The sequence below is a fragment of the Triticum aestivum genome, chromosome 3B, assembly GCF_018294505.1.
Source record: "Triticum aestivum cultivar Chinese Spring chromosome 3B, IWGSC CS RefSeq v2.1, whole genome shotgun sequence".
NCBI lineage: Eukaryota > Viridiplantae > Streptophyta > Magnoliopsida > Poales > Poaceae > Triticum > Triticum aestivum.
This window is the reverse complement of record NC_057801.1, coordinates 493,099,527-493,113,905: the sequence shown is the minus strand read 5'-3', so window position 1 is coordinate 493,113,905 and position 14,379 is coordinate 493,099,527. Positions and strand designations below refer to the sequence as shown.

Sequence of the window (14,379 nt, the reverse complement as noted above, 5' to 3'; positions counted from 1 at the left end):
CCAGGGCAGAGGAAAGCTTCAACAGCTAGTGGTCAAGACGGCCAGAGCTCCGGCAACCGGCACTAGTGGTGGCAAAGCGTGGTCGCGCAGCAGCTAGCGTGTGCTCGTCGACCGTGTGCGAGGCAGACAGGCAGGCAGCCCGCGGCCTCTTCGATCAGAATGATGGCCGCTTTAGGACGGCGGGGTGGAGTCCAAAAGACGTAGCCGCTTTCGCAGCCAAAGGCCCCCGTTTCGGAATGTTCACCTCGCTGCGTGCCTACTACAGTACTCTTTTTATTCCTTCTTGGCCGGCATTTCCCTTCTTTTTCTGGTTCGGTGCGGGCGTGCATTCGTGAGACTGAGACCGGAGCTCTTTTTTTTCGGTAAATGCTAATTTTCATCCGTCTGAAATCTTTTCGCTTTCATCCGTTTTTCTACCCGTTCGATCCTCGACTCAAGATTCGTGTTTTTCTCTTTTTTTCCGCCTCGGGGTGCTTTGTCCGTTATCGGGCCCACAAACTTCTCCTGAGACCCGTTAATCCTGGCGGGTAGTGTCCTAGTCGGGTTCTTTTTATTTCCTTTTTCTCCTCTGCTGACTTTGTCCGTTTTCATTCCCCACAACGAGCGGCGCGAGCTTGAGGCAGAGTCATGACGATTTTTAGCTAGAGATCTCAGTCGCAGATCTCTCGAGGGCGAGCCGGTGGTTAGGCGTCCAGTCCTCCTTCCCCCTTCCCATCCTCTGCTTCCTTGTCCTCAAGCGCGCGCAGAGGGAGAGGCAAAATCGATGCGATGGCGATCCGGCTGCGTTGTCTTCTTTGCTTCGCTTGACTTCGGCAGCTCCTCATTTTCCCTGTGTTGATCTGCGAGTCTGTGTCCCCCTCCTCATCCTCCATCCATGGTTGGTTTTGTAAGTATCCTTTCCCCCCTTTGTTCCTCCCCTTGTTTTTCCTGTTTGATTTTTTCTAAATCCGGTGAATCCTGTATGTTCCCCTCTGTAGCTGTGGTTCCAAGATGTTTTGAACGTTGCAGGTGTGCGTTTGATGTATATGTAGTGGTGGATCCTTCCTGTATATTGTTGTTTTTTTGTGCTTCCGGATTGCGCTCTAGTTGTCACTGTAACGAGTAGCTCCTAGTTGTGTTCAATTTCTTTAGTGGATCCATCTTGCAGTTGTCGCTGGATCCCTCCTGGTTGGTTGTAGATGCTCCTAGGTGTGTACAATCCTCCTTGTAGTTGTTGCTACAGATCCCTCCTGTTTGGATGTAGATGCTGAATCTAGCTCATAGTTTGTGTGACTATAAAAATCAGTGTAATCACAGCTAATTAATGTGGTTACACTGTGTTCCAGTCTCTGAAACTCATGTGTTTTTATTAGAAATCCAGTGTAATTTCACTAAAATTTGTATTCTAAGTACAATGTATGTTTCAGTGAATTTTCCATGTAATTATTGCGGGCATTTTCAGTGGAATTACAGTGCTTTTGAATTGTAATTACAGTGTCAAATTCAGTGTAATTACAGTGAGGATTTTAGTGTGTATTCTTAGTGGTTTTACACTTCAATCTCAGTGGATTTACAGTGTAAGTTCTTTAGAATTTAGGTGATTTTTTGCAGTGTAATTCTCAGTGCATTTTCAATGTATCCTTAGTGCATTTTGTAATGTAATTCTTTACTGGGTTCAGAGGATTCTTAGTGGATTTACAATGTACGCTTAAGTGGATTTACACTGTAATTTTTAGTGGATTTGCACTCTAACTCTTGATTTTTACAGTGTAATTTCAATGGATTTCCAGTGTAGTTTTTAGTGGATTTAGACTGTAGTTTTTCAGTGGAATTTGCACTGTAACTCTTGATTATTTTAGTGTAATTTTTAGTGGATTTACACTATGATTTTCAGTGTTTTTTGCATTGTAACTCTTGATATTTATTGAGTGTAATTTCAGTGGATTTACACTGTAATCCTTACTGCTTTCGAGTAGGGACAGTTTTTTACCCTTTTGTAATCTGCATTTGAGTAGGGGCTGGATTATTTCTGTATTATATTTAGTGTATTTCTTATTGGATTTACACTGTATCTCTCAGTGGACTTACACCGTAATTTTTAGTGGGTTTTACAGTGTAATTCTCAGTGGATTTACACTGTAATCCTTTGAGGATTTTACAGTGTAATTCTTATTGGATTTACACTGTAACTCTCAGTGGACTTGCACTATTTTGTTGAGTGAACAAGTATGCTCCACTCTGTTTTGTTGTCAAGAACCAATTTAGAAAAGCATGATTGAATCGGTTTTCTTTTCACAGGATATGTTAATGCTATAAGAGAAATATACATTAAGGAACTTAGCTTCATCATGTTCGAGGTACAGGTCGTGACCCTTCATGCTTTTGCCCATCCCATTTGATTCCATTGCAAGCACCTGTAAATGTAAACATGTATATAAGCATTGTTCTGTTAATCTTGAAACATGTACTGTGTGCTTGTACATGTGTTTGCCCCTTTTTGTCAGTTCATAGGTTTAATTGATATGAACTGATCATTTCATTACTTCATGTGTGTACTCATTTGTATTTACAAACAGTAGTTCGTAGCAATTTGAACTTCAATTAGGAAAGGAAGGTCTTTCTATGTAGTTCCAAAGCTACAAAATTTAGTCCTAGTTTCTTTACTTTCTTGTAGATGGGTTATTTTGTAATCATGATCTAAGTTTCTGATTAGAGTATAGTTTGTGTGTGCCAACGTTTCTCAATTACAGTCCTAGCTTTATGAAAATATAGCATTTCTAACCTGTTTGTTCAAGGACTCTCCTAACATTTTGTATTTTATCTCCCTGAACATGTGATCTCCTATCTCTTTATACTCATTTCCATGTGCTGTAACTGTTGTTTTCAATTCAGAAACTTCCTAGTAGTTCTCAAATTCATGAAATTAATATGGAATTTTGTTTCCTAACCTTTCTGTGCCTGCACCCCTAGACTCATAGGATCCTATAGTGTTCTTCCTAGATCTAGTCTTAATTTCCTGGTTCTAGTTTAAAGTACTAGAATTCATATTTTTTTGTCCCTCCAGTATGTTAGTGGGTTTATTTGTCTCTGCAGCATGTACAGACGCCCTTTTGATTTCTGATGTAGAGAGACAGGGGAGAGAGATCTGCCTAAATCATGCTTAGTATGTGGTGATTGCAAAGTTGGGGGGTGTTTACCTATGTTTCCTCATCTTCTGCAGTGTGGATCATCTTCAGGTTTCTGTCATAGATCATGGAGGAATCGCCCTCTTGGTTGGTGCTTATTCCCGTCCTCTGCAGTGCATTTTTGTAGTGGAAATCACAGTGGAAATATAGTGGAGTTATTAGTGTAATTTTATAGCGTTTCAATGTAATTTTTAGTGCTCCTGAGTGTGATTTGTCATGTCCATTTAGGTGTGTGTGTGATTAGGTGACAGCACCCTGGTCCTTTCCTTTTTTTTCATTTGCTCTAGTTTAGTGCACATGTACATGGCAAAGTTTGGTTGTAACTTTGGGTTTTTCTGTGCTCGGTTTTGTTGATTTTCTGTCCGGGCTGGAAGCTGGATAAGTTGGAATGTGGACCCGTTAAGATTATGATGCTGGTGTGTGGACCCGTTTAAGCTCGTGATGCTGGTGGTGTTTAAAATCGGGGACAAGTAGGAACTAACACAGGACAGGAGACACTTGTATCCTGTAATTGGTGGAAAAATCTGACTGAAAGCGAATTTGTTTTCATCCGGTTGTAAAATAGACAGTCCCTTTTTTTTCTCCTGCTCCTCCTTCGGTTTGGAGATGATCTTCAAGTGTGTGCGATAGTCTCTCTCCACAAAGCATCTCAACCTCTTCAAGAGCAATGCGATGGACGTATACGTATGGCCGGCGACGCCATGGAAAAGGTATTTTAAATGGCCCCGATGCACCCAAAGTTCCAAGCTATTTCTTCCTAATAAAAAAACAATCATTGGGCACTCAACACTCGATCTGTGCCCCCGGCCAATGGCTCCTCGACACGGCGGGCGTGCGCTGCCGGGCCGTCCCGCGACACACGAGCGGCGCGTGCGGCCGCCGGGCCCCGCCCACGAGGGGAACCCGCACGCGCGCGGAGGAGCCACGAGGCCTTTTCTTCCTCTCCTTTCCGATTTTGGTAGGCGCGCGCGTGCACGCCATGTGTTGCCATGTCCATTCCCATTGCTCGTTGCACCTTTGCCCATGGGCGAAGCCAGGTGTAAGAGCAACTCCAACCGGGCGATTCAAATAGACGCGCATTCTGTCCGCTCTTTATCCGTTTGAATCAGCTAAGCGGACCTGCGCGTCCGCTTTTTCATATGGGTCGGCTTGACCGCCCAACAGGAGACCGACCCAAAATTGTGCGCGGATAAAAAACAAAAATAAATACACGTGGCACAGAAAACAAACCTAGAAACTTTAATTAACAATAACTTAATCAACCGCCGGCCATAGTCCACTAAAACTTAATTGCACATTTATAAAAACATTAAAAAAATTGACGCGCTCGCAGCCCTAGACGTCAGCCTTGCCCTTACCCTTGCTGTCGTCATCGTCGCCGGTGAGGTCGATGAAGACGGGAAGCGGGCCAGCCCAACAGAAGGCAGCTTGATAGGCCGCCAGGGCTGTCTCCTCTGGCGTCTGCTGCGGCTGAGGCAATGTGGCGATGCGGGCGCGCTCCTCCTCCCCCTCTCGCTCCCTCTACATGAGCTGCTCGGCGTCTGCGTGCTCCTCTGCCAGCAGGTATTGCCGCCAATGCTGGAGGTACATGGACTCCTGCACTAGCATGGCACCAAACAAAATGGGGGGGGGGGGCGTTGACGAACTCCTGCACCTGGCCGGTCCAAACGTACCTCTCGGCCGGCTCGGGTGCAAGCGGTGGCGGAGACAGCGGCGGCACCACGTAGTCGCCTGCTACGGAGAGGGCCATGGCCTCCGCCATCTCCGCCTCGTACGCGGCCTCCTCGGCTGCTGCCGCTTCGGCCTTCCGCCGCTCCAACTCGATGGAGTCGGCGAAGGCCTCAGCCAGTGCCTCCTAGTAGGCCGCTTCAGCTTCCTCCTCTTCTGGCTTGATGACGGGGGCAGGCAGAGGGTTGGCGTGGTGGCGCTGCATGCCCAGTCGCTGTCGGTGTCAAAACCGGCGGATCTCGGGTAGGGGGTCCTGAACTGTGCGTCTAAGGCTAATGGTAACAGGAGGCGGGGGACACAATGTTTACCCAGGTTCGGGCCCTCTTGATGGAGGTAATACCCTACTTCCTGCTTGATTGATATGATGATATGAGTATTACAAGAGTTGATCTACCACGAGATCGTAGAGGCTAAACCCTAGAAGCTAGCCTATGATTATGATCGTTATTGTCCTACGGGCTAAACCCTTCGGTTTATATAGACACCGGAGGGGGCTAGGGTTACACAGAGTCGGTTACAAAGAAGGAGATCTACATATCCGAATTGCCAAGCTTGCCTTCCACGCAAAGGAGAGTCCCACCCGGACACGGGACGAAGTCTTCAATCTTGTATCTTCATAGTCCAACAGTCCGGCACAAGTACATAGTCCGGCTGTCCGAGGACCCCCCAATCCAGGACTCCCTCAGTAGCCCCTGAACCAGGCTTCAATGACGATGAGTCCGGCGCGCAGATTGTCTTCGGCATTGCAAGGCGGGTTCCTTCTCCGAATACTCCAAGGTAGATTCTGAACACAAGGATCGTGTCCGGCTCTGCAAAACAATTTCCACATACCACCATAGAGAGCACAATAATCCATAAATCTAATCTGCTGATAACTTTTCATAGCGTGACGTCACGCCAAAGCCCGGTCATTATTCGAACCGTTTTCTCAACCTGCTACTGCACATATTGCGAGGCGGTCTCATTGGCACGTCTTGTCGGAGCAGAGATCGTGCCCCCTTATCACGGGATTCTCATCAATACGGGTGTGGGTAACCCAACCGCACCATCAACACGACGCTTGGGGAATGAGCGACTTTACAGGGCAAATGGGGAGGCGCATGGTTTCTACTGCCTTTATAAAGAGATAAGGATTCACCTTTTTCCACCCACGCCTTCTTCTTCCTCCGCTCATCCATTCTCCTTGGCTCGAGCTCTAGCGCCCAAGCCTTCTCCTTCTCCGCAAAGTCATTCCAAGTATGTCCGGAGCGGGAGGCAAGTGGATGGCCTCCTCCGTTAAGGAGGAGGACATCACGAAGCTTCGGGAGGCCGGATACTTGGCTGAAGACATCGCGCACCGGCTCCCTACCGAAGGGCAGATCATCCCTACCCCGAAGCCTCGGGAGAGGGTAGTGTTTCTCTCTCACTTTGTCCGTGGACTGGGATTCCCCCTTCACCCATTTGTCCGCGGGCTTATGTTTTACTACGGGCTAGACTTCCATGATCTGGCCCCCAATTTCATCCTCAACATCTCGGCGTTTACCATCGTGTGCGAGGCCTTCCTCCGCATTACGCCCCACTTCGGCCTATGGCTGAAGACCTTCAACGTGAAGTCAAAGGTGGTGGTCGGCCAGCAAGCGGAGTGCGGAGGCGCCATGGTGGGCAAAATGCCCAATGTCACCTGGCCCGAAGGCTCCTATGTGGAGACCGTGAAGGGGTGGCAATCAGGGTGGTTCTACATCACCCAGCCGCGCGACACCAACTGTGCAGCGGCCCCCGAATTTTGATCCGGCATCCCCATGCGGCTCACTTCCTGGAAAGAGAAGGGCCTAGCCTGGGGCTCATCGGTGGAGCTGACCGGACTTCAGACCTGCATCGAAAATATGATAAGCAAGAAAATCAAGCTTGTCAACGTGGTCCAGGTCATGCTCTTCCGCCGGATCCTTCTGTGTCAAAGACGGGCTTTCAATATGTGGGAGTTCGACCCGGCCGAACACCAGACGCTGCGAGAGCTCTTCTACACGACGCACAAAGATGTCTGGAAGGTGTTGTTCAAGGCCGCCAAGGTACCTCCTCCCATAACCGAGGATCGCGGACTCAGCGCAAAGCGCCCCGCCAATCCGGTAAGCTTTTAATATTTTGCAAGATGTTCCTTTCTCTAGCATATTCGTGAGAGGAATGTAAGCCTCCACGCCAATTTAACAGGACTGGGTAGCGATAGCGGAGCGGATTGACTGTTCAACTCCACTACCCGAAGATCCAGCAATGCCCCTCTTAACGTCGATGTTGTTTCCGGCGCCCTATGAGGTGCCGGAGAAGAAGGCCAAGAAGAAGGCTGAGGGGACCAGGAAAGGTCTCCAGCGCAAGGTTGTATCGGACTCATCGTCCGAAGACACTGAAGCGCGCTCCTCCAACGAAAATGAGGAGGAGGAAGAGGAAATCCCTCCCCCAACCGGGGGGAGAAGAAAAGGAAGGCCGCCCCATCTGGGGAGGCCGAAGGGTCCAAGAAGGGAAAGACCCTCCCTCCGGACCTCTCCACCACAGCCGCTGAAAGGACATTTCCCTACCTTAGGTTTTGGATGATGATGACAACCCTTTGTTGGTCTAATCCTGTGCTAAATGTTTCAGGTTCTCGATTATTAGGCTTACATCGGTTTGTGGTTCTCTCTCGAAGGAAACGATTGAAGATGGAATCCTCTACGCTTTTTATCTCTTTGGTCGTAGGGAACCCGTACTATCAAGAGGGAATCCACTTTGGAAAGAATAGGGGAATCCATTCACATACACCTCCATCACCCCTCTTCTGTCGAGAGAGTGCCTCCCTCTTGATTTGATCTCTGTTGTGTTTTCCCAGCGGTTGTACCGCTCGTTCGAGCGGTTGTACCACTGTCTCTTGGCGCTTCCCTGTCTTTGTCGAGCGGTGGTACCGCTGCCTCCGGGCGGTGGTACCGCCATCAGGCTCTGCAAAGACCAACAACGGTTGTTCCGGCCATGCACCACCCATGTACCGGTCAGGCTTCTGTTTTGATGCGGTGGCTGGGCGGTGGTGGCCCGGTTGGTCCGGTTGTTCCTCATAAACCGGTATAACCGGAGGTTCAAGCGGTTCTTCCGCTCATACCTTAGCCGCTCAAGCGCTCAAGGCCAAGCAGTTGCACCGGCCCTGCACCACTCAACTACCGCCCTCAAGGGTGACTCCGTTCTATTTTGGTGCGGTAGTTGTGTGGTGGCTGGGCGGTTGGTCCGGTTATTTTCTAATGACCGGTACTACCGCCCGGTGGCCCGGTTGTACCGCCTGGTAGGGTTCTTCCATTACATCATGAGTCCCGGTTGTACCGGGACAAGGAGCGGTTGTACCGCTGCGGTGCTAAAAATGCAGTAACTGTTGGATTTATTAGGGTTGCTATATAAGGTGGTTCTTCCACCTACCACTCTCACCTCTTACCTCTCTCACTCCACCATTAATGCTCTCAAGCTCTCTTGCCCGATCTCTCTCTCTAGCCGCTCAAACTTGTTGATTTGCTAGGGATTGAAGGAGGAGACCTAGATCTACACTTCCACCAAAGGATATTTGCTTCCCCCATACTTTCTAGTGTGGATTTTGTTACTCTTGGGTGCTTGAGCACCCTAGACGGTTGAGGTCACCTCGAAGCCATATTCCATTGTGGTGAAGCTTCGTGGTTTCGTTGGGAGCCTCCAACTGTTGTGGAGATTGCCCCAACCTTGTTTGTAAAGGTCCGGTTGCCACCTTCAAGGGCACCAATAGTGGAACCACGACATCTCGCATTGTGTGAGGGCGTGAGGAGAATACGGTGGCCCTAGTGGCTTCTTGGGGAGCATTGTGCCTCCACACCACTCTAACGGCGACGTACTTCCCCTTAAAAGGAAGGAACTTCGGTAACACATCCTCGTCTCCACCGGCTCCACTCTTGGTTATTTCATGCCTTTACTCTTGCAAGCCTACTTGAGTTGTATCCCTTGCTTGCTTATGTGTTAGTTGTTATTGCATCATATAGGTTGCTCACATAGTTGCATATCTAGACAACCTATTTTGTTGCAAAGTTTAAATTGGTAAACAAAAGCTTAAAAATTGTTAGTTGCCTATTCACCCCCCCCCTCTAGTCAACCATATCGATCCTTTCAATTGGTATCAGAGCCTCGTCTCTTTTTAAGGACTTTACCATCCGAAGAGTATGGTTGACGTCGTAGATGATGTGGGAGAGAACTCCGGTGCGAATCCGATATCATCTACGGGAGATGGGGGTAACTCGATCTCACGTGAGGAATTCAATGTGGCGTTGGACACATTGAAAACCTCCATGACGACCGAGGTCAAGGACATGTTTAAGGAATTCTTAGAAGGGCTTAAACTTTCCACCGCGCCCGTGAAAGTGGGTGATCCCGCCAACACGGTGACGGATGCTAACCCCGAAAAGGGGGAAGATACTAGTGAGAAAGCTCCTTTGTCTAGTGGTAAAAATGGCACCGGCATCTTTGCCCATGTGGAACCTCCAATTTATGGAGGGCCGATTCCCTCTACTCATTTAAATCATGCCGGTCCTCCTCCTAAGTATGAGAAACATGAAGATTTTGATTCTTGGGTTTATCGCTTCAAGCATCATTTAAAACATGTGAATACTAACCTTTGGAGAATCATTGAAGAAGGTTTCTATCCTCATGACCCAAACAACTTCACCCCTCGAGAAGCCGTGGATAATCAATTCAATGAGAGTGCTCTCTTCATCATCCAAGATGCAATCCTTCCCGAAGATCTCCCTCATCTTCGACCTCATGCCATGGCTAAGGACGCATGGAAATGTGTTGTGTCTCTCTATCGAGGAAGTGCTAGCATTCAACGCTCCAACTATGAAGTGGTACAAGATGAAGCCGATGAGTTTGCAATGAAAGAAGATGAAGAACCTCGTGAACTCTTTCGAAGAGTGACCAAACTCGCGGTCTCACTCCGAGATCATGGAAGCAAGGACACGAATGACACTGGATCAAGCGCAAGTTTCTCAAGGCCATGATGCCCTACAACAAGTCCATGTCCTCCGTCATTCGTCAAAGACCGGACTTCCACTCCATGACCTCAAGTGAAGTGTTGGATGAGTTCGTTGCAATGAGCATCTTGGACAAGACCGCCGACAATGCGGTGCTCCGCTCTCAAAGGGCAAAGAAGCCCAACCTTGCTTTGAAGGCCAAGGTTATTATGGAAGAAGAGGAAGAAGTGGAAGATGAGGAGAGCAACCCCGAAGACACCAAATATGATTATCATGAGCACATGGCCCTTGCTTCACGACAGTTTTGGAGCAAGAAGAATACAAGACCCAACTTCAACAAGAACAACTCAAGCGGCGTCAAGGGCAAGCAACGAGTGAGAACTTGCTTCAACTGTGGCAATGTGAGCCATTTCGTTGCGGATTGTCCTTACGAGAAGCGGGAAGACAATGGTGGCAAGTTCATCCGAAAGGACAAGGCCAAGTCCTTCCCCAACAAGAACAACTTCACCAAGAAGACTCCCACTCGTGGGTTGGTGGTTCAAGAAGAATACCAAGAGGATGACGATGATGATGAAAATGGAGAAGCAATGGCCATGGCATCCGTTGCCATTGCTACTACTCCCTGGGTGTCTCTCTTTGATTCACCCAACGAGAACATCACCGCCAAGTGCCTCATGGCTAAAGCTTCAAACAAGGTAACCCCCAACATCACAACCACCATCATTACTAATCCCTCCTTGGAGGATTGCATTGATGAACATGATGGGTCTAATGAGGAAGTGAATGAATTTGAGTTTTTTATGAGTAAGCTCAAGGGCAAGTCCAAGAAGCATTTTGTCGCTCTCTTGGAACAACTTGGTGAGGCCAATGACATGATCGAGGCTCACGAAGAAACCATCTCTAAGATGGAAAGTCATAGTTGTGACTATGTTGATGAGATATCGGATCTCTCTAATGCTCTTGAGGAAGAGCATGTTCATCGTTTGACTTTTGAGGAGTCATACAACGATGACCATGCTAAGTTAAAGAAAGATCTTGATCATGCTCTTGTCATGTCTCATGTTCTAACTTCCGAGAAGGCTAAACTTGGGGTTGATCATGCTAGACTCAAAGAGTAGTTTGAGATACTTGACAAGGCCCACAAGGTTTTGAAGGGTGCTCACGCTAACCTCAAGGAGTCTCATGCTCAACTCCAAGTTAAGCTAACCAAGGAAAAAGCCACCTTCCCTCATATGGTATTAATTGATAATGCATGTGCTACTAACCCATGTTGTGAGCATGTGCATCTTGTTGAGGAGAATGCCAAATTGAAGGATCAACTTGAGAAAGGCCTTGTGACATGCATTCAAGGTGAGAAGAACCTCAATGACCTTTTGAGCAATCAAAAGGAAGTTGTGGGCAAGGAAGGAATTGGGTTTGCACCCAAGTCCAAGAGCAAGAAGAAGAAGAACGACAAGACCAAACGTCCTCCTCTTCTCAAGCAAACCTTTGTGAAAGAGGGAAAGGGTGCTCCTAAGGAGAAGAAGGAAAAAGTGAAGGGAGTTGACGTCCAAAAGGGCAAAAGCATTTCCTCCAACAAAGCCGGCGACTTTAACCCGTCATATGTGTTGTGCCATGCTAGTGATGGACATGTTTATGCTAAATTTGTTGGCTCTCCTTATGAGTACATTGAGTGGTCTATTTGGGTTCCTAAGACCCTTGTTACTAACATCAAAGGACCCATTACTAAATGGGTACCTAAAACCAAGCATTGATCTCTTGTAGGTGTTTGCTTCCGGTGGGGGGTCATGGTTGCTCGATAATGGAGCAACAAATCATATGACCGGAAGCAAGGACTTGGTGGAGGACGTGCAAAATATTCCATCTATGCCCACCAATGTTGAGTGGGGTGATGCCTCACATTCTAAGGTATTGGGTCTTGGCAAGGTTGTCGTTTCTCATGATCTAACGATCGAGAAAGTCATGCTTGTTGAGTCCCTTGCATACAATTTGCTTTCCGTTCGTCAACTTGCACTCATGGGTTTTGCTACTTTCTTTGACATTGATACCGTGGCCCTCTTGTGGAGCAAGACTGTCGGTGTCAAAACCGGCGGATCTCGGGTAGGGGGTCCCGAACTGTGCGTCTAGGCGGATGGTAACAAGAGACAAGGGACACGATGTTTTTACCCAGGTTTGGGCCCTCTCGATGGAGGTAAAACCCTACTCCTGCTTGATTGATATTGATGATATGGGTAGTACAAGAGTGGGTCTACCACGAGATCAAGGAGGCTAAACCCTAGAAGCTAGCCTATGGTATGATTGTTGTTCTGTCCTATGGACTAAAACCCTACGGTTTATATAGACACCGGAGAGGGCTAGGGTTACGGGCTAGGGTTACACAGAGTCGGTTACAATAGTAGGAGATCTACATATCCGTATTGCCAAGCTTGCCTTCCACGCCAAGGAAAGTCCCATCCGGACACGGGACGAAGTCTTCAATCTTGTATCTTCATAGTCTTGGAGTCTGGCCAATGATGATAGTTCGGCTATCCGGACACCCCCTAGTCCAGGACTCCCTCAGTAGCCCCTGAACCAGGCTTCAATGACGACGAGTCCGGCGCGCATATTGTCTTCGGCATTGCAAGGCGGGTTCCTCCTCCGAATAATTCGCAGAAGATTGTGAACGCCAGGATAGTGTCCGGCTCTGCAAAATAAATTCCACATACCACCATAGAGAGAATAATATTTACACAAGTTCAATCTGCTAATGTATTTTGTGGAGTGACGTCACACCGCAACCAAGCCTTTACTCAAATCGTTTTTATTATTCCACCTCAGCGCGTTTAGCGAAGCGGTTTCCTTGGCACGTCTTGTCGAAGCAGAGATCGTGTCCCCTTATTCCGGGATTCTCATCAATACGGACGTGGGTAACCCAACCGCGCCCGTTGCCACGCCCCCTCCATCGAAGGCGAGTTCCAAACGGTCACGGGGACGGCTCTTGGTATTCTCCCCCTTTATAATGAGACCAAGGCATGTCCCTTTTCTTCAATCCTCCATCGAATCCGCCCCTCGCCCCGAGTTCCAACACCCAAGGCTCCAGATTCGGGCGCTTCGGACCTTCGACAATGTCCGGCTCCGACCTACAGGGCCGGTGGATGCCCTCTTCCGTCACGGAAGAGGACGTGCTAAAGCTGAGAGACGCCAGGTACCTAACCTACGAGATTTCGCATAGGTTGCCCGCCCAAGGGCAAGTCATTCCCACTCCCGAGCCTGGTGAGAGTGTCGTGTTAGTGTCTCACCTCCGTCGGGGTTTAGGCTTCCCGATGGATCCTTTTGTGAGAGGGCTCATGTTTTACTATGGGCTGTAATTTCATGACTTGGCTCCGGAGTCCATCCTCCATATCTCATCGTTCATTGTTGTCTGCGAAGCCTTCCTCCGCACTACCCCTCACTTCGGCTTGTGGCTCAAGACCTTCAATGTAGAGCCGAAGATGATCGAGGGGCGACAGGCAGAGTGCGGAGGGGCTGTTATAAGTAAGAGGGCTGATGCTCCATGGCCCGAGGGCTCTTTTCAAGAGGAGCTCGGTTTGTGGCAGCAGGAGTGGTTCTACATCACCGCTCCCCGGGGCACCAAGCAGGTGGCGCCACCCGCCTTTCGCTCGGGCCCTCCACAACGGCTGGCGTCATGGGTCAACAAAGGGCTTGACTGGGGGCCGTCCAAGGACGTGCCACTTTTGCAGGGCCGCATTTGAGACCTCCAAGAAAGGGAGATCAATCTGGTTGTAGTGGTGCAGGTTATGCTGATTCGGCGCTATCTGCCCTGCAAACGTCGTCCCCTTCGCCTGTGGGAATTCAATCCGGAGGGACCGCGAGCTCTTCAACACTTCATGGGTACGACACCCGTGGAGATGTATAAACTGTTTTTCGGATCACAAGAGATGTGTCCGGACTTGACCGAGGACGCCGGCCTAAGCTGCAATCGCCCGGATACTCAAGTAAATAGTCCTGTGTCCGGCCGTACCATCCGTTTATTTATCATAGATTTTCCCTTTAACCAGCTATCCCTTGAACAGGAGTGGATAGCGAAGGCAAAGCTGATACGGTGTCCGGCCCCCCTCCCTGAGATCGCGCCGGATCCCGTGTTAGTCAAGATGTTGGAGGTTGCGCCTTCGGAAGAGGGCGAAGGGGAGAGATGGAAAACTACCGCCTCTGCTAAGGAGGCTCTCAAGAAGGGGGGGATCGAGAATCCCTCCCTCTAGGGGGAGAAGAGGACTGCTTCCAAAGACCCGGAGGCTAAGGCCTCAAAGCGGGGGAAGAAATCTGCACCGGAAGGTCCTGTGCCAGGAGAAGCCCCGGCCGCACTGTCTCCCCAAGGGAATCAACCCTCCAGCGAGCCGTAAGTAGGAAAAGGGGAGTTTTGTAATAAGGTACATCCCTATTTTTATTTCTGATGATAACCGAAGTTTTTTCCTCGTAGTTCGGATCTCCGCCCTTCTCAGCTGAGCTCATCTTCGGGGGATCTTCGTCCGGAG

At 48.9% G+C, this 14,379-nt stretch overlaps 1 long non-coding RNA gene across 1 annotated transcript; it reads left to right on the top strand.

Moving 5' to 3' along the window:
• The first annotated feature begins 552 nt into the window (after positions 1 to 552).
• On the top strand, positions 553 to 3,598 carry LOC123070549 (uncharacterized). Its single transcript, XR_006433805.1, has 3 exons — positions 553 to 886; positions 2,278 to 2,336; positions 3,200 to 3,598. It is a non-coding gene; the product is annotated as an uncharacterized lncRNA (long non-coding RNA).
• Positions 3,599 to 14,379: the final 10,781 nt, after the last annotated feature.